Source organism: Aedes aegypti, chromosome 1 (assembly GCF_002204515.2).
Source record: "Aedes aegypti strain LVP_AGWG chromosome 1, AaegL5.0 Primary Assembly, whole genome shotgun sequence".
Lineage (NCBI taxonomy): Eukaryota > Metazoa > Arthropoda > Insecta > Diptera > Culicidae > Aedes > Aedes aegypti.
The window spans coordinates 148,087,466-148,113,891 of NC_035107.1; the positions used below are offsets into that span (position 1 = coordinate 148,087,466).

The 26,426-nt window shown below is 36.9% G+C and overlaps 2 long non-coding RNA genes across 2 annotated transcripts; one reads left to right on the forward strand and one right to left on the reverse strand.

The window, feature by feature from the left end:
• Positions 1 to 21,485: 21,485 nt before the first annotated feature.
• On the forward strand, positions 21,486 to 22,242 carry LOC110674506. The gene is made up of 3 exons (XR_002498931.1): positions 21,486 to 21,615; positions 21,686 to 21,750; positions 21,838 to 22,242. It is a non-coding gene; the product is annotated as an uncharacterized LOC110674506 (long non-coding RNA).
• A 3,440-nt stretch (positions 22,243 to 25,682) lies between these two features.
• On the reverse strand, positions 25,683 to 26,173 carry LOC110674507. The gene is made up of 2 exons (XR_002498932.1): positions 25,858 to 26,173; positions 25,683 to 25,775 (listed from the first exon to the last, which is right to left on the reverse strand). It is a non-coding gene; the product is annotated as an uncharacterized LOC110674507 (long non-coding RNA).
• Between the last annotated feature and the right edge of the window lie 253 nt (positions 26,174 to 26,426).

Here is a 26,426-nt window from a genome sequence, read left to right on the forward strand (position 1 = left end):
GTATGCTGTTCCGCTCAAGAAAAGTAAAAATTTCTGCCCAAGAAATGATCAAGAAATTTCCTACAGTGAGCTCCATTTGAATTGACATTTCTTTTCAACTGCGTACTTCGATCAAAGAAAAATGCTTTTCTTGAGCATTTCTTGCAAGAAATTTTCCATGCATCGAGATACATGTGCACTGTAAACCCTGACCCTTTAAGGAGTAAAAAGTACCCTTTTTTCAATGATATATGGAGCTGTCAAAATAACGGGTACTTTAAAAGTTTCAAAAGAGGGTATTTTTTGCCCTCTTTTTAGTTTTGGACATACAGCGGGGGTTCGCTGGTTGGAACACGACTGCCTTCCATCTAGCGGATCCGACCCGTTAGTTGGAACGACTGACAGCTGGTGAAAATGCTCCATCTGGCTCCATATACATACGCATTTGATCTATATATGAAGACTTCAATGCTACGGTACTCAGACGTCAAAGTCAGTTTGACATTTTCTGGTGACATCAATTGAGTGCTTTTTAGTTGGGATATTTTCCAACCAGCGAACATCCAACAATCGAGTCATTCCATGTAGCGGACCCCCAACGAGCGAATCCCCACTGTAGTTTTCGTCATGATTTAATTTCGTATCTTGAAAAAACGTTGTTGGTGGAGCAACTATGTTGCTAGTAGTGTGCGCACTCAGTTTTAAGGGTATTCAAACCTTATTATGCAAAATAAAGCCATAGAAAGTTGTAAAATGGGTAAATCATTAATTTTTCATTGAAATCGTTATAGAAGGTTTGACTGTATTGTCAAAACCATGTCATATTTGCTCAAAAATTAAATGTGGAGTAAATAAATCACGACATAACAGTAAATCCAATTCGCTCCCAATACGACAATTCGTCCGGTGGGGTGTGCTGCTGTCGTCATGATGATGGTTGACGAGAGCAATGTCAAACTTATTCATGGTTTCAAAACATTCGGAACAAAATATTTCTCGCGTAACTTTTCAAAAGGACCAATCTAACATATTGGTCTTGCCGAGAAAAACGCATTCAAAAAACAGAATGAACAATTTGAAACTGTTTCAAAGTGGTGTACAATTTTAAAACCCTATTATCGCTGTTGGCAAGATTAATGGATGTTTTATCATAAAAAGTAATTGGTGTGCCATTTAAATCGGAATTTATACGTAGAAACATAAAAAATATCCCATAAGACCTTTTGCACAACTACAATGTACATTGGACACACAACATAGGACGTTCAGTTTTAATCACTGGTACATTGGTCATTTTATACAAGTACATGAAATGCAAGTATTTCGTATTAATTTGCAATCCCACTGTAGTTCAATGATATTTGCTGATAAAAAAAAAGAATCGGGTTTGGGGATTCATATAGAACATTGTTGCTTTTATGCCACAATTGATACTTCCGGTAAAAAAAAACTTGCATCTCGTCTCTCAGTTACCTACTTGAGTTGTGTATGTTACAAAATACTTACTGCTTATTCTGCTTGGCACGCTTCTCTTCTTAGTGTACTAAAGAGCTTTGTTAGCCATCTTTGCATTTGTATATACACTGAGCACACTTTTTTGGGTCACCTTTTCACGATTATTATTCACACTGTTCCTCATCGAATTCTAATGGAAATGACCCATAATAGTGTGAACACTGTAGTCTATGCCCAAGGAAATTTTCATTACAAAAAGATCCGGGAGTGACCGGAAATCGAAGCCACACCTTTTGCGAATGTTACCACTAGGTTAAATAATGTGCAACCTTATTCTGATGCTGCCCCCTTAATGCAGCATTATGATGACCATTATCAAGGTTTTGGAATGGTAACACTGGTTCTCAATAATTACAAACTCCATCAACGAGCCGTCATCCGTAGCGCTGTATTCCGGTGAACGCGTAAAATCATTAAAATATTGCACTTACCTTATTGGCAACAGTACAGTCAACTGATGTTAGTTTCTCCTCCTCTCTCCGAAGTAATACTGTAAGGTGATTCCGGGGAGGAAAGGATCTAAGGCCAAGGGTAATATCTGTGCATTCTGCACTCCTCTTGAGAAATTCAGCAAGAATTGCTCACGTACACTGCATGGGCTGGTTTTAGTTTGTCGTCGGTGGTACGGCTTCTCCACACTCCCTGAGCTAACTTCTCAGCTTGCAGTTTTCCCCATGTAAAAAAACGTTTCCGTAGCGGTGCTGCCGATTGATGTCTGTCTGCAATGGTCAAAGAAAACTCTTTATTGCATGGCAAATTGTTCTATCACGCCAACCTGGAGGAGAAGTACTTACCCAACCAAGGAGTACGACGCAAAACTTGAATCACTTTTTGATGTCTCAACACATCCAGGAACAAAACAAACGGTCTCCGCGAAACCGTTCTCCGAACGACCGTTGTACATTTTTTCATTGTTTTGTTTATCATGTCACTTCAGACGTCTGAAATCCCGCGACGTCGCAAACGTCTTATGTAACAGTGCAGCACTCGTAACTCGGAACTGTATGTTAGGCGTTTTAAATTTTAGTTTAATTTGTTAATGTATTGATTTTTAAATTGTCAGCATTGGGTCTTATGCTAACTACATTCTTTAATTTCGCATATAACATTGCCGTAGGCTTCTATTCCACACCGCTTAGTTGATAATTCAGTAAATGCAAATTACGATAAAACGTCTTATGTCCAGTTCCGGATTCTGCGGGCTACATTGTTACATACGATGTGAGCGGCGTCGCGGCGCCAAATGTCCAACTTGACAATGAAACATAACAAAAGGAAAAATGTACATTGGTCACTCCTTCGTGTTCTCGGTAACAGCTAATTCTAGGTTCTATTTTTGTTTTCAGGACGAATTAACAGAATCGTTATTATTATTTCTACTCTGTTCTGTTGCTGGTTTAATTGCTGTTCTTGTGGGGCATTTTTTCCAACACAAAAAAGTTCTTTGAGGAAAAAAATATCGAAATCATTAGTGGCCAGACCAGATGGTTTTGTCGTTGAGGAATCGAACACGTTTGTTTTGTAAACAGATTTGGCTTGCAGGTATGTGATTCAGTACTTTACAACTAACAGTGGTGATAATTCTGTTTAGCAAAGTATACTCATAAAGTAGAATGCTTTTATATTTACTGAGGAGAGTGACTTGCTTTGTAACAACAAAATATGTCTAGAACAATTAGCAAATCTCATTCCCAAATCCACAACTTTTAAGCAATTGGTTGCTGGTTAATAGAGGGATTTGCTGAAAAAGTTATTGCTCTTTTCTGGTCATACATCTATTTCAATGAGGTTACTCAAATCACCAACCTTATTACGATTTCTGTTCAAATTAGAACACCTAAATTCAGCTAAAGTTAAGAAGTTCGTAAGTACTTGTTGATTTGACTTGTTCAGTTCGTTACTTAGGTCGTTTGATTGTTCTAGAACCAAAGGTCTTATGTAACACTTATATTTGAAAAAAGAGAAATTGTACATAGGAAGTTTTGGCAAGCTTATGTTTCTCATTTTGTTAATAATTTATCTGTATAAGTGTTTTTATACATCGTTCTATAGTTGAAGAGCAATGCTCTGTACTAATTATCTTGATTTTTTTACATTTGTTACTTAGGACCTTTTGAAAAGTTACGCGAGATTTATTTTCACCGTTTACTTCACTTATGTATGAAATTGAATGAGATCCAATGGTAGAGAATTCATTTATCTACCCAATGGTCTTTTTAGGGGCAGCGGAGAATGTCCCGAAGCGTGTTTTATTCAAGCGCAAAAATCGCTCAGGCGAAAGTTCCAATGAAACTAACCTCACATATCCTGGTTTTCCAACCTCAAACTAGTGCTCCTACCAGCCGAATCTCAATTTTTATGAAAGTAGTGCAATAATACAAAAAAACAAACGTATGTAGAACATAGAGAATGGATATTCCTACCTTTTCCGCCTAACTGTTTCACTGTGAACCGTCTTATATCAGGAAAATAAAACATTTTTCCCCACAGCGGCATGTGATGGATGCGAGAAAAATCAAATCTCTCATCATCTGACTAGTTGCGCTACCAAAGTATAGATGGCTAACAGTATGTTGCGTTTTGCGATTGGAAGCGTATATTAATTAATAATTTCAACCCTTTTACACTAATGCACGGTAATAGGAACCATAAGAATTAAGCCCTCAGCACAGACAAACAGACGTAACACTCTAATTATTTCCATCGTACAGCATAATTATTGGAGTTGCAACGCAGCTCATTTATGTATCGAAGCAATCATTGACTTCCTTTATTATTGTTAAATAAGTTTTCACAGAAATAAATCATTCCTATCCACCTCTCAGTTAAGAACAGACGTCTCTATTTATTCGTACCCGGTACGAGTCACTTCCCAAGAGTGCCAATAGGTTGTGGGCCCCAGCATCCTAATCGATACCGGCGAAGTCTGTAGAAATTTTGTTCAACTGAAGAACGAAAATGGAGAAGTCATTTGCGAAACTGAACGGGTCCAATTACGACAACTGGAGTTTTCGTATGAAGCTGCTTTTGGTCAAGGAAGGAAGTTGGACCGCCGTGAAGGATAAGAAGCCCGAACCCGAAACGACAGCCTGGAAATCGAAGGACGATCAAGCGTTGGCGACAATCGGACTGGCCGTGGAAGACAACCAGTTGGTACACATCAGGAAGGCCAAATCTGCTGCCGAAGCTTGGGAAAATCTCGAGAAGTTCCACGTCAAGAAAACGCTCACCACCAAGGTATCCGTGATGCGCAAGATTTGTCGTTTGCGGCTAGAAAAGAACGGTGACATGGAAGCTCACATTTCGACCCTAACGGAGCTGTTTGAAAAACTGAACGATCTGCAACCCAAAAATGTTCTCGACGACCAGTGGCTGGTGTCTATCCTGCTGAGCAGCCTGCCGGAAGAATACGAAACCCTCGTTACCGCTCTGGAGGCCAGACCGGAAGAAGATCTAACGTTGAACCTGGTGAAGGGAAAACTGATCGATGAATGGCAGAAGCGGGAAAGCCGTAGCAAGATGGACGATGGGACCGAAAGCGCGTTGCAAGTAGGATCAAAGGCGGATTCCGACCGGTGTTTCTTTTGCAAGAAATCGGGACACCTGAAAGCGAACTGTGAAAAATTCAAGGCCTGGAAAGCAGAGAAGAAGAAACATTCGAAGGTAACCAAGCAACAGAAGGTGAACAGCGTGGTGCAAAATGACGACGAACCGGGAAACTGGGCATTCTGTACCGGAAATGCGTCGCGGCGTGAGGATCATTGGATCTTAGATTCCGGGGCAACGTGCCACATCTCAAATCGGCGTGAATTCTTTGACCACCTGGACGAGACGATTCTGGAAGCAGTTTGGGTTGCCAACGGAATGAAGACGCAATCAAGAGGTCGCGGATCTGGTGAAATGGTAGTGCTGGATGGAGCAGGCAACCGCCGAGTGATAACACTGGAAGCGGTGCTGTATGTTCCGGAGATGAAGTCCAACCTTCTCTCTGTCAAGCGGTTGGTGAAGAAAGGTTTCACCGTGACGTTTGATGAAAGTGGCGCAAAAATTTCCAGAAGCGGAACGATTGGTGCAACTGCTGAGCTTGAAGGAGGTTTGTTCGTGGTGCGACAATGCAGAGAGTCTGCATCCTTGGTGACATCGGCCAGCGAGTGTGTTCATGTCTGGCATAGGCGGCTCGGCCATCGAGATTGTGACGCTGTGATGAAGCTCAAAGATTTGGCCCAAGGAGTGCACGTCAAGGGATGCAGCTGCAAGGAGCTATGTGAGGCATGTATTCAAGGTAAAATGCATCGGAAACAATTCCCGAAAATGTCCGAATCCAAGACGTCGGAGGTGATGGATCTAGTGCATACCGACATTTGTGGACCGATGAGGACTAAAACCATTGGAGGACGGAGGTACTTCTTGACGTTTATTGACGACTACAGCAAATATACGGTCGTCTACATAATACGAAACAAATTTGAAGCCCTGGAGAAGCTGGAAGAGTACGTTGAGATGGCAAAAACGCAGTTCAACAAGAAACCGAAAATCCTGCGGTCCGATAATGGAGGTGAGTACACTGGCAAGCGCGTTAGAGCGTATCTGAAGCGAAACGGGATCATCGGCCAATTCACTGCTCCATATACTCCGCAACAAAACGGGGTGGCCGAGCGGAAAAACCGATACCTGGTGGAAATGGCCCGTTGTATGCTGCTTGACGCTAACATGGATCACCGGTTCTGGGGAGAAGCAGTGGTGACCGCAAATTATCTACAAAACCGCCTGCCCTCTCGTTCAATCCCTTCAACACCGTACGAGCGATGGTTCAAGAAGAAACCCAACCTTGGACATGTTCAACAATTTGGAGTGGATGCGTACTGTCATGTTCCGACCGAAAAACGTGGGAAGCTGGACAGCAAAGCAATCAAGCTCAAGTTCGTTGGGTACAGTGAAGTCTCGAAGGCCTATCGTTTGTTGGATCCAAGAAGCGGAAAAATAACCGTGAGTCGTGACGTCAAGTTCCTGGGTAGCTGCCAACCTGTGGATGAAATTAGAATGGAAGAGTTGGTGATTCCTTCAAGTAATATTCCTCTGGAGCAGATTGATGAACGTGACGAACCAATCGAACCATGTGATGACCAATCCGATGACGATGAAGTTTGGGAGGATCCAGAAACTTATAACGAGCAAGTAGATGAACCGAATGACGAGCAAGTAGATGAACCTGAAGTTCGCAGATCTACCAGGACAAATCAAGGTAAGCCACCAGACAGGTACGTGTGCGCTGCTGGACCTGTGATTCAGGAGGAGCCAAAGACTTTCAAGGAAGCAATGGCCAGTTCCCAACGCAAGCAGTGGAAACAGGCGATGGCGGAGGAACTGGATTCGATCAATTCCAACGAGACGTGGGACCTGGTTGACCTGCCCGCTGGAAGACGTGCTGTTGGTTGTAAATGGGTCTATAAGCTGAAGCGGGACCAGATCGGTGAAGTTACCCGGTACAAGGCGAGGCTGGTTGCTCAAGGTTTTAGCCAGCGCTATGGGACCGACTATGACGAAGTGTTCGCGCCTGTGGTCCGGCAAACAACATTCCGTACCCTGATGTCTGTAGCGGCGAAGCGACGAATGGTGGTGAAGCAGTACGATGTGAAGACGGCGTTTCTCCATGGCAACCTTGAGGAGGAGATTTTTATGAAACAACCCCCTGGATTTGCAGTTGCTGGAATGGAAAACAAGGTCTGCCGATTAAAGAAAAGCCTATACGGTTTGAAACAGGCTACACGCTCGTGGAACCAAAGACTCAACGAGGTTCTGGAGCAAGCTGGTTTCCGACGGTGCGAATCGGATCCTTGCTTGTATCGAAGAAAGGTTCACGGAAGATGGTGCTACGTCCTCGTTTACGTTGATGACCTGATTGTAGCAAGCGAGGATGAGCAGATCATCAAACCATTGGAACAAGCCCTCAAACGAAACTTTGAAATCAGCAGCCTTGGGGATGTCCAGTATTACCTCGGCATTGAAGTATTACGAGATGAAGCAGGAGATTTTCACCTAAGCCAACGAAAATACATTGATGAAGTGGTGAAGTCTGTTGGTCTGGAAGAAGCAAGAATGTCTAACATTCCGTTGGACACTGGCTATGGTAAGCAAACTGATAATCCAATTCCTCTCCCAGACAACAAACAGTATCAGAAGCTAGTAGGACAACTCTTGTACATCGCGGTGAACACTCGGCCTGATATAGCTGCACCGATTGCCATTTTGAGTCGGAAGATAACGTGTGCCACCCAGCTAGATTGGACGGAGCTGAAGCGTATGGTCCGGTACTTGAAGGGAACTATCAACCTGAAGCTGAGACTGAGCCACCACGAGGACCGTTCGGGACTGATTGGATACGCGGATGCAGACTGGGCGGAAGACCGAGATGATCGCAAGTCGAACAGTGGATTCGTTTTCAAGTTCAACGGCGGAACAATCTCCTGAGCGTGCCGCAAGCAGACGTGCGTCTCACTATCAACAGCGGAGGCAGAATTTGTTGCACTATCGGAGGCCTCGCAGGAAGCACTCTGGCTGCAGCGGTTGCTGGCGGATCTCGGAGAAGATGAACCAACCGTTACCATACACGAGGATAATCAAAGCTGCCTTAAAATGCTGGATTCGGAGAAGTTCAGCAATCGGACAAAACACATAGCGACAAAATTTCACTTTGCCAAGAATTTGAAGCAGACTGGAGCAATCAACTACGTTTATTGTCCAACCGAACTGATGTTGGCTGACCTTCTGACCAAGCCATTATCTCGAGTCAAGATTCAGCAGCTACGGAAGCAGTGCGGATTGGAGTAGCAGCGTTGAGGAGGAGTATTGGAGTTGCAACGCAGCTCATTTATGTATCGAAGCAATCATTGACTTCCTTTATTATTGTTAAATAAGTTTTCACAGAAATAAATCATTCCTATCCACCTCTCAGTTAAGAACAGACGTCTCTATTTATTCGTACCCGGTACGAGTCACTTCCCAAGAGTGCCAATAATAATAGCACCCAATCCTAATATTTGGTAGTTGGCCGACTGGCCACTCGTGGCGCTAGCATCACTTTTGTTCGAGTTTGACGTTTGCTCACTACCGCCACCTAGTTCACGGTTGGCCAAAATGAAGTATTTTAGCATTGGGCGTAAATGTTCACGTGACTATGTTTTAAGTTGATAATTGTTCAAGCTGTTACGTCTGTTTGTCTGTGCCCTCAGTACACTGTTTGTCAAGTGTGCAAATTTTTCCGCACGCATAAACCAACATGCAAACATCGGTCTCAACAATGACAAAACATCTGAAGTGTCAAGTGGATATTGAAGTGTTAGTTTATGCGTGTGGAAAAATTTGCACACTTGGCAAAGAGTGTACTGAGGGCTTTAAGAAGGATCCATTCACTGTGCATTTGTGTTTTTACTGAAACACAATAAAAAAAACTAATTTGCATAAAATCTCATGGTTCATACGATGAAATACTTGTAACTAGAAGTATCTACAGCGAAAACTTATTGAAATTTTGAAAAATTTGATACGTTAACGTTAAAATAAAAAATGTGATTATTTGGCGTTTCTACTAAGAGTTTTAAAAAATCCCATTATTGAACAGAATTCACATGTTTTGACTCCTAGAACTAGATTTTTAGAAGGCTCTGTGACAAGAATTACTTCATTCCACCAGTTTTACCTTGTATTGCTGACAAAAGAATAATTTGTGAAAATTGTATCAATATTCTGTAGGAATTTGTATGTGTGCACGGTGAATGGAGGCCGCACGGTGACTGGTGACTTAACGGTATCGATTTTTAACACTTAATAAAAGGTATTGCCATTGCCCCCTTTGGCAACGCCCATACGTGCATGACATCAAACATCATCATCAATTTTAATATAAACGTGGTAAAACATGACGATAACAATTTTTTGACAAATTTAAAATAGGCTGACAAAATCGGGTCAAAAAGCTGACAAAATCGGGGGCTGACAAAATCGAGTCAGTACTGTAGTAAATTAGCGACAAATTCGCGGCTAAAAGCCACTCAAATAGAGATAAATAATAATAATATTAGTAAGTTGAACATTGCAGGAATACAACGCAATGTTTAGATATTTTGTCCAATTTCGAAAGTTTTGGCTATGGTGTGACCTCCTTTGTAAGGCTTATTTGTTGCTGTACAATGGTTTATTAATCGTTGTTTTGGCCCACTTTGGATTAACTGCTCGGATTATATATCTATGTTGAATAAGGATTTTATAAAATACCTATTCAGCTTTTAATCATGTTCATGTTAAGCATGGAAACAGCTGAAGTACGAAGCAACCAAAACGTTAGTTCGTCTCCTATACATCTGTTTACACAAATATATATTTGTTTGGTGGAATATTGGCTCTTTAATAGAAGGAAAAATGACTTGTTCAACTTATTAGTAAAACAATCTACAAGTTGACAGAGAAAAGTTTAAAAAAGTTTAATAAGTGTTGATTCTACTATTATTCATTTCAGTGAAAAATGTTGAACATTGACTAAAAACTTCTCGAGAAGATCAGCTGATCAGCTCTTTGTAGGGCATTTTTTCTGCTGTCACCATTATGCAACAATAATTAAATATGTATGTTTATTTGTGACTCTGGACTGTTAGTTGGGTAATTACATGAAAGAATTATTGTTAAATTATTATTTATTCTTCGATTATCATTAAAAATGATATGATTAGTAACTATTTCCGATATCAATAACGTCGCAGATGATGATCACTACATTAAGAAAATTTTAATTATGATCTTTTTGAACCAATGTGATTCGAATTTTATCCTCGTTGATCCATAGTCGCCTACATGCCTTAGATTTGATTTGAAAAACATTTGAAAATAACATGGAAGACACAATATGTTTTGCTTGAATAAAAGCATACTCATATACTATTATTCACATTGTTTATCAGTTTTACGAATCATGCTGGTCAACATTTTAAGTATTAGATACTGAAACTTTTGTACGATCAAATGTTAATCAAAGTGTTAATCAAATGTTCAATATTCTACTAAAGAAATGGCTACAACCTATAGAAGCTTTTAATCAGTCAATTGTTAAACTTCGTATGTGTTGTAGAACAAAAGCTACTATATTTGCACTTTCGGAGGTTTATTCAGCTCTTACTCAAAACACACACTTCAAGTGGAACAAAAGCTTTTTTATAAGCGGAAATTAATTTTATACAATTGGGTCCTAATTTTTTTAATGAAATCTTGTTTTTATTTAATAACCCGAAAAACATGCTGTAACTACTTTCGCAATTTTTCCCGCTCAAATAATGGCTATATCATGTTCAAACTTTAATTTAAAAATTTGGTCCATAAATGAACCTTCACGGAGAAAACGGAAAACCCATATTTGAGTATTTTTTAACTTACTTTTGAGTTATTTTTCTCTCCCTATTTCATTCGCTCCTTCTATTGTTGTCAGAGAGCGAAGAGCAAAACAACCCAAAAACCGAACCTTAGTGCGTTACCTCAAATTTGAGTAAGTGGCACAGTACTGGAAGTTGAGTTATTTGATCTGCCGATTGAGTGAAAAGAACTTAGCCAGTAGGTATTTTTTCGCATGGCTGCAAATGAAAACAACTTCTACCCCATCAACTCAAAATTAGGTTAACGCACGAACCCCCGGAATTGAGTGGAATGAACTCACTTTTGAGTACTTCATTTTCTCCGTGTTGACACTTTTGATCATGTTTGACGTTCGCTTAGTCGACAAAAACACCATAGGGGTTTTAGTTCGACCACTGGGGTTGTTCCTATCTGACATTTCGTAAGGGACACGGAAAACAAAATACACCCAAAATTTGAGTTTAAGCCAAAAGATTTGACAAAATCTAAAAAAATGTTTTTGGGTTTAAACCAACGGAAAACATTTGAAAATTGGGAATCCATATTTAAGAAGACTAATTGTTGTAAGTCATGAGAATTAGAAGTAAAATAAAATATTTATTCCATTATCGTTACTCAACCTTTCAAGACGTGTGTCAATGGATCATTAAAGGTAGTTTTTGTCAGTGCTTACCGCATCAAAACAAAGGCACCACTGTATATGGGATTTAACATTGAGACAGCATTGCTGTTCTGTCAAACACACAAGGCTACGGTGGCGCTATCTGTGCTTTCCATAGCGGCCGTTTTGGTTATTTTAATGATCCATTCCGATAGTTTACATGAAAATGTGTTCACTGTATTCTAGTGAACACATCTTTGTTGAATATATTTTTGTTTTGAATATAAAAACTGCTGTTGAAGTTTCGATGATGGATCCTTGAACACAAATTTCATAACGCTAGAGGGAGTGGATGGGTGTTCGTAAGTTGTTACATGTCATATAAAAATTGTATAATATTCATACAAAAAGTGTTACGAAGGGGTGGGTGGGTATCCAAAATGTCAATTTTTCGGGTTTTGGAATTTATGAACAAATCCTCTGTTATGAAATCGTTCCATTTTACTTCCGCTAATCTTTCGTAAAGCCTGATTCGCTGCTGACCAGTAATTTCTAGGCCTATCTTGATGCATGGAAAATTTCTGCAAGGAATCGATCAAGAATGCACTGTAAGACCAAAGTACCCTTTAAAGAGTAAAAAAGTACCCTCTTTGAGAGAAACTAGTTTAACTCATAAAAAGAGTAGAGGGCCCTTACTCATTAAAGAGTAAACGGCTTGTACGTCAAATCAACGAGTGAATTTTACCCACTATCCCAAAAATATTTTCAGATATACAGAGTAAAATTTACTCTTTTTCCAAACATGAAAATTCAATAAATTGTGTTGTGTTAAATCATGAACTATGGTAAATTTTAAATCAAAAACATATTTTATTCAACACATTATTTCAAATTACAATAATTGTAACGGGATGTGTTGGGTTGAAAGAACAACCTGTAAAATATTCAATTAATAGTTTATACCCAAGAAACACCCAAGAAACATTTGCCTATTTTATAATCATTTATTAAGCAATTTTTCACATCTACATACTGAATAGTTGCTTTATTATATTACTTTGCAGCTGCTACGCACACATTGTTCAAGCAAATCTGGCGAAATTATTAGGCTACCTATCATTTAGTGACTGTAGTAATATATTGAAATGATGTTTATTCAGGTTTCACTTAGCCTAATAATGATTGATGATTTAACAACACTAATTTAACAAACAACATTATTGCAGTATAATTCAGCATCATGTTTAACAACATTTTAATTAATTCCATGTGAAATCTTTGTTCAGGCGTTGTTCACACAAATTTGGAGAAGTTATAAAGCGTGTCGTTGTCAACAACTTCCAAATCGCTTTATAAGCATTTATCTCAGCTTTTATTCAATTGCCACAAAATTAATTGAAAACAAATAAATTACCGTAATCCGGGGTAACATTGATCATTTTTTTTTAGTTTTTCTTAATTTTATCATTGCACAATACAAATGTTACAAGTTTCATATTTTTAAAACAAGTACTGGCACCCACCGCTCCTAGCTATGTACTTTATTTTGTTTTTCGAAAGATTCAATTATGTTTAAATAAATGTTTTAAGTGATTTTTTGATTCAGCTGATATGGGGTAACATTGATCACCCAAGTAAACAACGTTCGCTAATATTGGAAATGTCGTTACTTACTAAAATCAGGGCCCCTGAAGCCGAATTTGAAGACAAAACTCTTACAAGTCATTTACTTTTTGAGTTATTTCAAAATTAAAAACACATTGAACCACGGAATACGCCTAAAGGTAGGCAATTTCCTTAGGGAATTCTATATTCTTAATAGTAATTCGTTAATGTTGCCTAATTGTGCATACTTATGAAAGTTTTGACAACGGAATTGTTTTAAGCGATGCCATTTTTAGTAACACCCGCATTTTCCTTGATCACATCGTCTGCAGAACTCATGTGAGACATGAATTTTCGGTAGTGTCAGTGAAAATGATAGAAATTATTGTTTCAAAAAGTTGACAAATTTGCGCATGAACTAAACGTAATTTTAGCAAAAACCTTAATTATCAATAGCTTATGAATATACGAAAGAGAGGCACCATTCATGGTTCGAAAATGTTTCATCAATAAATCTTTATTTGAACGTTTAACAAGATGAGTCATCCCGATCAATGTTACCCCGCTGATCAATGTTACCCCGGATTACGGTACTAAAAATCGCCAACACCGTATACATAAAATGCAGTGTACACTTTTACCATGAATTAATAACCACTTTCAATAATTACCTGGATACTGGATTCAAACTCGAGACCCCATCGTCAGCGGTATACCTTGCCATCTGCGCCATCCTTGAATTCATATATCAGCCTTCCAGTGCCCAATATAAACCTCTTGTAGCTGAACATTAATCACGCTTGAGCTTCTGTTCAACAATGTCTAATCAACACGTGCTATGCTGATCAACAACTGAACAAGCGCATTACTTCTGCTGCTGTTCAGTACTGATGCGAGCTGAATTCAGTCGGCTATTTATAGCGCACAGTGAGAACATTTATGTCAATGCTGGTCAAAAATAAAGTTTATTCACAAAGTAAAAACAGTCTGAAATGATGAATCGAATTTCATAATAAGTTTTAACTTGTTAAAACTAATTTAATTGTTTATCTAACTATACTAAAATTCATTTATTTCATATATAATATTTGTATTAGATTAATATTTTAAGTATTTGTCGTACTTTTCCATATATTAAGCATTATAGAAATATAAAGTATATTTCAACCATTTGTAAGTTAAATGTGCTCTTTTTGTTTTTCAAAATAATCCTATATCAGAAGACTGATTCAAAATATATTCTAAACATAATTGAATAATTGTATTGAGAAAGCATCAATTATTATTGTATCCAATATGCTTTTATATATTAGTAAGTTAGTGATGAATTCGCCAAAGGCGAAAAGCCACTCAAATAGAGATTAATAATAATAATATTAGTAAGTTGAACATTGTAATACATTAGGAATACAAAGCAATTTTTAAATATGTTGTCCATTTTTCGAAAATTTGGCTATGGTGTGACTCTTTTGTAAGGCTTATTTGTTGCTGAATAATGCGTTTATTAATCGTTCTTATGGCCTTCTTTGGATTAACTGCTCGGATTTTTTTTTAAATTTATTATAGAGGTTTTAAACCGACCGGTTCATTCGCCTCTGAACTGCTCGGATGATATATCTATGTTGTATTAAGATTTTATAAAATACCTATTCAGCTTTAAATCATGTTCATGTTAAGCATGGAAACAGCTAAAGTGCGAAGCAACCAAAACGTTAGTTCGTCTCCTGTACATCTGTTCACACAATTATATTTGTTTGGTGGAATATTGGCTCTTTAATAGAAGGAAAAATGACTTGTTCAACTCATTAGTAAAACAATCTTGACAAGTCGGCAGAGATTCTATGGAGAAGTTTATTAAGTGTTGATACTACTATTATTCATTCCAATGGCAAATGTTGAACATTGTCTTAATTTTGGATCTAAATAGCATCTTCTCAGCTCTTTATAGGGCATTTTTTCAGCTGTCGCCATTATTCAACAATAATTATATAAGGTACCGTGGGGCAAGTGGGTAATGGAATTCGCATAATTGAGATTCTTCAAATTCTAGAGACTTTAAATTGAAACAAATGAGGACGTGTATATTTTTTAGCTTGACTCCCACTAAATATAAGCAGCATGCAGAAATTAATTTTTATGAAAAATTGAAGAAAAAAATACAGAAAAAGTTTATGAAAAATGCCTCCTTACTTTTCACTTGCCCCAAAAGTGGGGCAAGTGAAAAGTTTACCGTTTTGAACAATAATTTCAAAAACAAACAGTTATATTCACGATTTCTATTAGCTTTAACATTTGTTAAGGCTTCCCAATGAACAATAACATAAGTAACATGTAAACAAAGAAAATGTTATTCTTTTCACTTGAATTTTCTTCTGTTCAGTTTTGTTAGTTGAAACGATTCGACAACAATTTAACTGCAACATTTCCAATGCTAGTTCTTACATTATAGAACAGCAATTGCATTTCTACCCTGTAGAATTTGTTTTTGAGAAAGTCGAATATGACGTCGTTATCTTCGGGAGAAATCAAACATAATCCTTCAATAACGTATTAAGATTTTTTTTTGTGTGGATAGACCTATACCCCATTTTTATGTTTTGAACTAGCTTACATAGACATTCCACGAGGTTTCCGTGTGTTCTGTAATATTGCAACTTTTCAGTCAACGTCTTCCTTTTAATTGGCTGCCCGAAGTAGACATATTAATATGGTAATGTTTGACAACATCTTTTAGAGAAGTTCCATGATTTCTAATAGCTTTTAACGCTTGAGTATAGTGTTTCTTGAATTATCAGCACGTTATGTTTTTCTATGATAATTGCGAACCATATTTACTTATGGCTACTTAAGTACCAAAACTCAAATTTAATCTCTAATGACAAACTTTTCACTTGCCCCACCTGATAAGAAAATTGACGGTGTTTAAATTTAGTTATTTTTAGGTCTACGTCGAATTAATTCTAAAACTTTTTTTTATTGCAGTTTGAAACTGTCACAGAGGACAACTAAGAAGTGGTACAGGAAATTATTTTCCGCAACTTTTTTCCACTGAAAATATTAATATAAGATTGTACGCCGCCAACTTGTTACGGAGTAACAGTTGACAGGTTAACAATTTTTCGCTCTATTATGCAAAATGGCTGAAAAATCTCAGAAATCTCTTACCTATCGTAATGTTCTGAATGGCCTCAAAGGTTTACGCATGAGTTTGAAACGTTAATTCACATATTCAGTAAAATATATCAATTGTTTTCACTTACCCCATTTACCCACTTACCCCGCGGTACCTTATGTATGTTTATTTGTGAATCTGGACTGTAAGTTTGGTAACAACTTTCATGTAATTATTGTTAAATTATTATGTATACTTCGATTATCATTAAAAATGTTATGGTTAGTAACTTTTTCCTATATCAATAACGTCGCAGATGATGATCACTACATTTGGAAAATTTAAATAATGATGTTTTTAATCCAATTAGAACTTTACCCTCGTTGATCCATAGTCGCCTACATGTCTTAGATTTGATTTGAAAAACATTTGGAACATTTGAAAATAACATAAAATACATGATATGTTTTGCTTGAAAAAAAGCATACTCATATACTGTTATTCGCATTGTTTTTAAGTTTTACTAATCATGCTGGTCAACATTTTAAGTATAAGACACTGAAACTTTTGTACGATTTGTTGTTAATCGAATGTTCAATATTTTACTAAAATGATGGCTAGAACCTATAGAAGCTTTTAATCAGTCAATTGTTAAACTTCTTATGTGTTGTAGAACAAAAGCTACTATATTTGCATTTTCGGAGGTTTATTCAGCTCATATTCAAAACACAAACTTCAAGTGGAATAACAGCTTTTTTATAAGCGGAAATTAATTTTATTCAATTAATGATTCAACTAAAAATTTGTTCAGCAATGGTTGCTGCTATGCAGCTTGTATTAAACACGTAAGTATCTTAAAAGCTACCAATTGTTCCTTGGGTATAGAGGACTCCGCCATAAAAAATGAAACCTACCTTTTACGTATCCGCATTCTTAAATTCTTATTACTGATATAATAATAACGAATTAATGAACATCAAACTCTGTTCCATGAATCTTATGCCTCTCCAAGATTTTTTTCACCCATTAAAGCAGTGCTTCCCAAACTTTTTTGACTTTCGCCCCCCTGAGGCCAATATATTTTTGGTATCGCCCCCCTGATATGTTTTTGAAAAATTTGTATTGAATGCTCTGCTTTGCTAAAATTCAGACCAATATTTTCTCTGTGCCAATATATTACCATAAATAATAAAAAATTGGATAAGTTATCAAGTTTACTGATGTAAAAATTTTACACGTATGCGTATTTGAACTTTAATTTATTATTCATATCATATTCATTGATATTCTTGTATCATAAAATCTATCTGTAGATCTGCATAATATCATTATTATAGATTTTTTTTTAATTTCAATAAACGATCGTTTTTTAAAATGACATGCTGGTAAGTAATTCATAACAGTAAACAACCTAAGATTATTACATGCTACTGCACCAGTTTTCATTGCGCTAAATAAATTTGGCTGACTTTCTGAATTTCGAAACTTATTAATTTGAATGAATAAATACGTTCTTTTTGCAATTGTAAAAACAAATGTTAGAATTATTGTTATGTAAGAACGTTTTTTGTTTAAAAAAAATACATTTTTTCCGAAAACCTGGAGATTTTTATCCGATAATTCTTCAAATCTATTTTTAGTTGCATGATTAATTTCTTCGGTGATTATTAGTTCCAACCTTAGCACCTTATTTACGCTAACAAAATTTTCTGATTTTTTAATACTTTGTGCTAAAAGTTAGTCACAAGTGTTGCCGAAAACTTGGCCTATGATGACCCGGATGCCACTTGCTGCTCAATTCCAAAGCTCTTTTATAAATAAAACACCAATTTATTAAATTAAGTTATTTGAACCAATGTCCTGAAATGATTGATAATTAAATGAAATTGATCAATTTAAAAACACTTTCAAACTATCTCTGACTACAAATATATGATAAAGTTCTGAATGAATACGTTATGCTTTGGGAAAATTTCAATTACCAATTCACAATTTATAACGATATTTTACAAACATATTTCGTCTTTGACAATGTGTCCAAGTTTTGTCTATCCTGATGCTATAAGAAAATGTTAAAAGGTACATACAAATAGAGGGAAATATTTAGATGTGGAATCTTTAGATTATTAGAGTATAATCTCTTATCAAATTGGGTCCTAAAATGTTAATTGAATTTTTGTTTTTATTCAATAATACCAAAAAGCATGTTCTTGTAACTACTTTAGCAATTCTTCCAGCTCAAATAACGGCTATAACATATTTAAAATTTAATTTAAAAAATTGTTCCAAATATGAACCTTGACACTTTTGATCATGTTTGACGTTCACTTTGTCAGCAAAAATACCACAGGACTTTTAGTTTTAACACTGCACTGAGAACAGCGTTGCAGAGGGTTAAATTAAATACACAACGCCACTTGATTTGTGCAGACTAAATTCGCATTCATTTCAAATATTTCGTGCACTCAATTTTACCATGGCACCATACCGACAGTAAAAATTACTATATCATGGTTAAAAGCTTGCAGCAAGCCAGAATCGAACCGAGGATCTGGCGATTGTCAAGCGCGAACGCTTACCGCACGGCTATCGATGCGGTTGGATGGAGAGGGAACAAAACGCAATTAAAAAGCGTTCATGATATCTCATTGGGGTTGGAATAGTAAATTTAAAAACTTGTTCATGGTTCTCATTACTTCAATGCTCGTTTCAGTGTGGGGTTGTTCTTATCTGACATTTCGGAAGGGACACGGAAAACAAAATATACCCAAATTTTGAGTTTAAACCAAGAGGTGTGACAAAGTTTCAAAAACAATAAAAAAATGTTTTATTGACTTTAACCAACGAAAATCATTTATAAATTAAGTAAACATGTGTTTTTGGCCTAAACTTAAGCGTTTGGTATCAAAATTGGGACAGGGCTTTAGGACCCTATTGAGGCGTCGCGGAGACCCAAAAATGGTCATTTGTAGGATCAATCAAATGCAGGAAACGTTTATCCAATTTAATCGTTTATCAGAAGCGTAAGCCCTGATGGTTTTTTTCTTAAAACTCCTTGATATAGTTGCGACATTATAGCTGATTCTGAAAATTATCTGTGACTTGGAATTTGCCTTCATCCAGGTGCACAGAAGCACCCGACCTGACCCAGTGACCCACTGCAATAACTCCGGCTACATGAGTATTCCCGAGTTCCTCCGGCCACTTCTACACGCAAAAAAATTGTGCGGTAAAAACTACCATTTTAGGGGGTTAACTTAAGCGCTCGCACCGGCAATTTTCAGCAGACCAGAAATGCGCTTGATTTTACCATGTCTGTAGTCGAAATCAGATTGTTGTAAATTATTTCTGTCAAATGTACCAGTAATATTTTATTTTGTTTTACGGCTATAGTGGCCATGCGACTCAAAGCTAAAGGGAGTCTATAGAAGCAAATGATGGAAACGAATAGGTGCATAGGCGTCACAAGGGAGCGACAAGATTAAATTTTTTTTTTTTTTTTTTTTTTTTTTTTTTTTTTTTTTTTTTTAATTAGGTGGTGAAAATTGAGCAAGCCACCTAATTAAAAAAAAAAAAAAAAAAAAAAAAAATTCAATCTTGTCGCTCCCTTGTGACGCCTATGCACCTATTCGTTTCCATCAGTTGCTTCTATAGACTCCCTTTAGCTTTGAGTCGCATACCTTCTCCTATGTACCAGTAATGTGGTAGGATGTACCGTAAACATAGTAAATTGGTCTGAAATTGCATGGTAGTTTCAAGAATGGGCGTAGTCAGCTAAAATAGTCATTTTTACTACAGAATTTTTTCCCGCGTAGAAACTACATATGTGGGCCAGTACACTGACAAAAAAATATTTGAATCCGTTAGGGCCGAACAGCCTCTATGCCCGGACAGTTTGAATTTTCCAAAAACGAGTAATGATATTAAGATTTTATTATTCTAGGACTCTACAAAAACAATTTTTTGCAATGTATACAAACTATGACGTTTTCATGTCCAACCGTAAACAAACATTTGTCAAAAGTTTCACTCTGATTCGATCAATTGAAAAAAAGTGAAACGAAAAAATTTCATACAATTGTAGTCACAAATGTTTCTTATAATTTAACCTGAATTGTTTTCGTACGTTGACATCAGTATGTTTTGCATTAACCACAATGGAAAATTTATTAGAAAATGTAGAATTTCAAAGAAAAGCAACTGTAGTGTCCGGAAGGAACAACCGGCACATTCAAAACTAATGGCTCAATCAGCCGAATTGCAACAGAAGCAATTCCATCGCAACTTCATCGCTCGAAACACTTTACAAGACTGACGTGTCATTCGCCTTTTCCCGTTTGCTTAGGTTTTCATTGTTACTGGAACTATATGCCCTTCTGCTTATTTGATATCTTCTATAGTACCCCTCTCAATCCCTACAGCAACCTTTTTGTGAAACCATTGCAAGTCCTCTATGGCCGGACACATTTTGTCCTCTATGACCGGACAGTGAAAATGTTAATCTAATAACTGGAATCTTATTCATAATTCACTTTTTTTATAAATTTGGGATACAAAAAACAAACATCAACAAAAAAGAAGCTTAAACAATAAAACCTTTGGTCTATTGACTGTTTAACGAGAAACTTGCGACGATCGACGCGCCACCATAATCCATGTAACGGAGGGTATTAGAATTAACTTGGAGGTGATGATTTCGCAATTTGGAGGTTAAAATCACCTCCAAACACTAGCGATTTTGCGGTGGGATGTTGACGTTTGATCACGAATGGAGGCCTACTAAAAAGTGCTGTAAACTGTTACCAACTTAGTGGAAACGATAGTAGTAACCATCACTGGGAAGTAGAATAATCTGCCAGGGCTATGGATTGTTTTTTTGGTAGGAGTTTTAGTAAGGGTTCATTCATTTATTTCATAACGCCGAAAACGACCATTTTTGACACTCACCTACCCCTTCGTAACGCCTTTTGTATTAATATTCTACAAATTTTGTATGAGCCGTAACATCGTGAGGACACCCACCCACCCCATTCAGCGTTATGAAATTTGTGAATAAGCCCTAATTAGATCCAATGGAAAATAACTTTAAGGCTGTGAACCGTTTCACCGATTCGTTTAACTTTTAGGGTCTGTCTCAATTGGGCTATTAAATTTAGTCCGAACTTAAATTTGACAGTTCACAAATTAATCCCCCTCTGATTTCGATCTGTCAAAAATAAGTCTGCTCCCGAGGAGACTTATTTTTGACAGATCGAGAATTATTCGCTCGTTCGTGAATGTTGTCTACATTTTTGTTCCCGCATCGGTGATTACGATATGGCCATAGGTCTCCAAGGGTCTAACCTTCCAGCTGCCTTCAAGAAGTGTTCGGAATCCGAGTCGGAACCAAGATACAAAACCGAGACAAGTAAGTAGAACTACGGATAAAGATTCTGGTCAGAATATGACTGTTTATCGCTGCTGTTCTCCAATTACAGTATAGGTTCAGCAAGTGCGGGAAGATAGATTGCTCCTCGGTGGAAACGGAAACACTTTTGGCCAGGTAGGAAGTTTTTCTAAAAAAATATTACTAGTCGTACAAGTTCCGCTCATGGCTCCAACGATATAATTACAATTTTATGTATTACAGCATGATGGCCAGATGTGTACGGTATACATTTGATCGGGTGAAAAGAAACACCTAGTAACATCGAACTGTGTTAATTTTTATTCTCCCAGCGGACTGGCTAAACTGTGTATACTGTACCAGTAGAATGCGGTCACAGAAATTGTTAACCAAAACGAACAGTTTTGTCACCGGAAGAACTAGTCTTCAACGTTAACCATTGGAGAGATGCAAAGCATAAGAATAGCATTATCATTGATCTGCAGTGTTGGATCATAACTGGACTGCCGCTGAAGTTACACAAATAGGGAAGCGTGGATGTGGACAATAGTCGGGCTACCAAACTGACCATCTCGAGAAAGGTCAAGGTGAAAGATGATCTCGCCAAAGACGAAAAGTCACTCAAATAAAGATAAACTGACTAACTAACTGGTTAAATTCAATAAATTTTAGTTTGAAAGAATGTTTTCGAAGTAAGGTCTTATTTTGGGGATGGTGATTATATGCGGAGAGGTGGTGAAGCTACACACTTAGATTTGTTTTCGTTGTTCGGTAAATATTTTTACCGAAAGCGAACTGTAAATAAATAATACACTGAACTTTCGGTATTGCAAACGAAAATTACCGAAAAAACTTGAAAAGATAAGGAAATAGAAAATATATTCATCTTCTTTTACCGACATCGTAGTTTCATTTACCGAAAAAACAGTACATAGTATAGATCAACCGTAGACTGTAACATTGAACCGAACTTCGGTACATAGTTGTACAGTGGTTTACCGAACAAATGGTAATTTGGAATTTTCGAGATCAGCAAACATGCCGCCATATTTGTTTTGCAGTAAGCGTCGATATCTCTGAATTGTCTTCTAAATTTTTTTATTTAATTCTGTGTTGAACGTGTTTCTGAAAAACTAATGCAGCAAGATGTGCGTCTGGCACTTATCTGTAAGTATGGCATTGGATTTTCATTGAACAGCTTATTTAAAATGTAAAATATTTTCGTTATAGGATGCAAGAGCCAAATCACGTTCTGAATTACAACGTCACGTATGAGGATGTTCGGAAAAATGAAGCAATTCCTTGATCATGCTGTGCTTGAAAACACTGTGGCTGTGAAAATACATACTAAATGTCCATACATTTCCATAATTTTGTTGACAAAGAAACGAAACCGAAATAAATCTATCGGCTATCAAAATGAATTTGATTATTTTTATGTTTTTCAATCATCCGAGGATGGAATATAGACTGTCTGCTGAAACAACAATGCGTTCGGTAATAATCTTACAATTCACTCGGTAACCATTAACGAACAGTTTGTAATATTTTGACAGCTGCGTTTTGGTTTAAATTACTGATTGTTCGGTGATTCTTAACATTACCGAAAGCATTACTGAGCGCTCAGCGGTTTATATTTCGGTAAAAAAATTACCGGAGTCGGTGAAATTTTCTAAGTGTGTAGGATCCTGAACATTATGCTTACATAATAATTAACCGTAAGGTTCGGAATCTTGTTGCCCAGTATATATACTATTATAAGACACGTTGCCCGAAAAAGTACCCATTCCCAAGTAAATTAAGGAGGTCCGATCCGAATTAGTTCTAAAATATTATGTTCTTGTTGGGGGTATGGTTAGTATAGGAAATGCTTTCGTTAGGAACGATTTTGTACTACATATACCAATGGTCATTACCAAACAAAATCACAAACTAGATTGATACATTGATGTGTAGGGGAGAAATAATCTTTACCTCCCCAATAATTCTACGCTCACGCTGACTACGCAATAATCCAGCATAAAACGTGGAGAGCTCCACTACGCGGTCTCTTTTTTGATTCCATACTGACATTGCTTAAAACCAGTAGATTCCATGATGACATTGCTTAAAATCAATACGGATATGTACAGGTTTTCGTTAACGCCATATTTGCACAATACGCGTTCTGGAAATCAGTAATAATTATATGATTAATATTATCCAATAGTAAAGCAACAGCATCCAAAAAATGTGAAGCCTATAAATACATATATGAGTAAATGAAAAAAAAAATGGAAGAATTTTTTGCAATTTTTGCTGATGTTTTGTGTAAACTTGCATCAAATTTCCTGAATCGGAAACGTTTGCGAATTGGACCAGACAAAAATTAAACTTGACAGTTCATTGATAAATTGGTGTGGACATAATTTCAGAACTGTCAATTTTAAGTTCGAATTAATTTTAATAGCCCAATTGAGACAGACCCTTAGTTAAAATTTGACAGCTCGATAGTTATTTCCCCTCCGGTTAAAAATAACCCAGCTCTGGAGCATTGTTAAACTTGACAGTTCGGAAGTTATTTTCTGCTCCCTTGAATTTGAGAATAACTATCCATCTATCAGCTTCGTTCTGAAATAACTATTCGACTGTCAAATCTTAAATTGAGCTCTCGCCGAGCGCTGTCACGAACACATGCGCAAATTTGCTGGTTGAAAATACTGCCGTTTGATTTTGCTGGGAACAGCTGATCTTTGTTTATATTTTCCACCAGCACTCTTTAAGTAGTGTTGGTGATATGTAACGTGTCTGTACACGAGCGCAGAAACCACTATGGGCCGACCGCGAAGTTCAATTTAACCATTTAAGGGGAAAATAACTATCAAAGTTTTAACTAAAAGTTAAACGTCTAAATTAGTCTAAATTAGAAATTTGTTCAAAAAAAACTATACACTGAAATGAATTTTATTGTAGAAACTACTGAATCCATGGTAACATTAAGAACTGCACCAACGATTTTCAACCGACTACATTAATCTGTTAACTCTACCAAAACATAGTCAACATCACTACACAAGAAAATTTCTTCTGTTGATTTAACCGGAGTTGTAGTATTTTTGACTAGAAACGTTCTAGATTTGAGAAGTTTAGCATCATACTTTTGACCACACTGTGTTGTACGGTGGGTGTCACGGATTGAAATACAATGCTTTGTAGTGGATGCTACTATGGACATAGTCACTTTTACTTCACTGCTCAGTGATTTTCACCAGATTATAGTACACTTAACAGATTTTTGTAGTCGGTTGAAAATCGTTGGTGCAGTTCTTAATTATACCATGGATTCGGTAGATTATACAACAAAATTTGTTTGCATGTACCCTTAGTCTTCAAAACCCCTCGTCTTGAGGATTGTCAGAGTAGCGCATCTGCTATTCTAAGCAGATGGTATGACTGATTACGGATGAGATTGAGAAGAGAAGAGGGAGAGAGAGAAAACTGTAACGAAGAGAGTAGAGAAGAGAGTGGAGGAAAGGCGATACCCGCCCGCATAAATAAGAACCAAATAGCTACTGTTTCCTATACTGTACAAAACCTTTCAAAACCATGTCTAAGTCATTTCGTATAACATCCAAAATAACAATAAATCAACCCCACCATGAACGGTTTTTACAGTTTGCAAAATTGTAAATGGGAAAATAACAATGTGGGGAATAGGCGGTTAAGTTATGTAACCATTCAAAAACACCGATTTCTCCGAACAAAATTTTTCGTTTACAATTTGTCAAACGGTCGATATATTATCCATTTATTTTTAAATTTACTGTTAACCAAACAGTGATGAAATAGTTAACCTATTAGATTTGCTTGAATTTAATAATGTATGTGGAATAATTGATTTAAGGTCCGTTATTGTTTCTCAACCATATATCATTCTGTTCAGATGCTTTCATACAATAAAAGAAAAATACAAATGCTTTTATTATTTCTATAATAATATTTTATATGTATTTTCAATATTCACTATGTTTAGTTTCAGCACATTATAAAACATAAAACGAACCTCTTGGTGCAGACTTAGCTCTAGGCACAATTTGTCGGTTTCCTTCTTGTGAACGGTAATGAGCCGTAACAGCATTTAGCAGCTACCATCGTCAGCATCTTGGGATGAAGCTATTTAGAGGTGGATAAGTCTTCTCATCCTGAAAGAAACGAAAGAAACAAATGTTTGCCACGTTATTTACGTTATTCCTTTTTATTCAGAAAAGTTGCGCAAACACTTACCGATGGATGACGACCATCCTTGACCGTCTAATGGGTTCGATGAAAACGGCCGGTTGTTTTGAGCCAGAGTGACTTTGTGAACTCTCCTAAAGCCGCTGGAGGTTGAAAGATTTCCTGCAATCTGGATACGGGGCTTTTCGGGATACCGGCTTCTCTGGATATTGGCTCCTTGCATTGTTTTTTTCGGAACAGTTGTTTTTTTCACTTTCGGTATCAAAAAGTAAACAAGACACACTTGAACGAAAACTTGCACACTTAAAAAAAATAACACAGAGGCTGTAGAACTTTTGCATAGCACACCGAAAAAAAAAAGAATAATGACTTCAAATGTTTCAACAACTGTTATTAGTTTAACTTTAATTTTGTTGTTTGATTAAAGTGAAATAATTAAAAAAATATTGTTCTTAAGTCATCCGCTCTGCAAAATGTACACATATGTACACAGCAGGGTGTAATTATTTGAAAGTGTCGAAAAAAGATGAAAATTGTGTGAGCATGTTGCTCACAAATACAAACCCGTGTAACTGTTTGCCAAACTGTTGCATTAAAGTATTGTATAGTGAAATACT